At 34.9% G+C, this 1,308-nt stretch overlaps 1 non-coding gene across 1 annotated transcript; it reads left to right on the forward strand.

Moving 5' to 3' along the window:
• Positions 1 to 800: 800 nt before the first annotated feature.
• Trnar-ucg lies at positions 801 to 873 on the forward strand. Its single transcript has one exon. It is a non-coding gene; the product is annotated as a tRNA-Arg (tRNA).
• Positions 874 to 1,308: the final 435 nt, after the last annotated feature.

Here is a 1,308-nt window from a genome sequence, read left to right on the forward strand (position 1 = left end):
GCGTTAGAACTCACAAATAAATTAGATGACTTGTTATATGTATATCTTAATGCATGTTTCTGAATTTTCTTATTATTTATAACAGCATGTTGTGTGTGTTCTAGCTTTATTCGCAGATAAGCTTAATGAGTAGTTGGCAAGTTTTGCCTGTCCATGAACGTGGTAGTATAATTCGTTAGTTTGCGTAACGTTTTTTGGACCGTATGGTGCGCATGTGGGAATCCAATTGCATGCTGGATATTGATCACCCCCTGCCTAACACCCTGGAGGAGTCTCGCAGGGTATTATGTAGATGTAGATGAAAAGCCAGTCATTGTCTGCGAACACGTGTTTTTTGCCATGGTTGGGAGTGAAGGGGCCAAAGGATGAAAGAGTCTGTTCCCTGGGCTTCATGTTTTTCAGGTAAGAAGTGCTCTATTCTTCATGAACTTCTACTCGATTGACCAATCCATGATTGAAATCCTTAATAGGTATATTTTTGAACGGGCATCGTAACTTGAAAACTAATTACAGTAAATATAACAGTTATTTTTACTGTATTAATTATCAAAAATCATTTTTCAAATCGTAAGATCCGTGCCTAATCTATTCAGCATTTCTAAATGAATATCCATTCCGAATATATATGTGTCATTTTCTTATCCATAGGAAAATTTATGTATTTGTCTTTGCACCGCGAGAGAGACTCCTTGAATTAGTCCTAAACTTTTATAATCATTACAATTACGATCTCGTATTACACCAACGATCAACATTGCGACCTAAGGCAATGAATTACATTGTTAACTAATAATTTTTAGGACCTCGTGGCCTAATGGATAAGGCGTCGGACTTCGGATTCGAAGATTGCAGGTTCAAGTCCTGTCGTGGTCGTCACGTATTATTTTTGTACGTATTTAAAAAAATATTAAATCTCCTCTCCTAAAGTCACGAAGATCATTTGTAACCTTTTTTTACGTAACTCGAAATATTATTTTGTGATTGTTAATAAGTTGGATCTATTTCTTGAGGGTTTGCCTCAGAATTCACAAACAGTTTTTGTACAAGTTATTCTGAGTTCCGTCGGACATTTTTTAGAATTCAATTTTCTAAATTTTATTGCTCCGCTCTTATAAAAAGTTAAAATAGCTGAAAAAAGATAAAAATATCGTGAAAACCCCTCTTGCGCTAGTTAGAGAAAATATGTATTCTGTTACTTTTTTAAAATCGGAAAATCCAGGAAAGTTATGGTGATCGGAGGATGAAGAAAGATAAAACACTTTTATACAAAAAATCCTATCTTGCCAGTCCTGAACTTCAATAATTGGA

Source organism: Ischnura elegans, chromosome 3, assembly GCF_921293095.1.
Source record: "Ischnura elegans chromosome 3, ioIscEleg1.1, whole genome shotgun sequence".
In the NCBI taxonomy this organism is placed as follows: domain Eukaryota; kingdom Metazoa; phylum Arthropoda; class Insecta; order Odonata; family Coenagrionidae; genus Ischnura; species Ischnura elegans.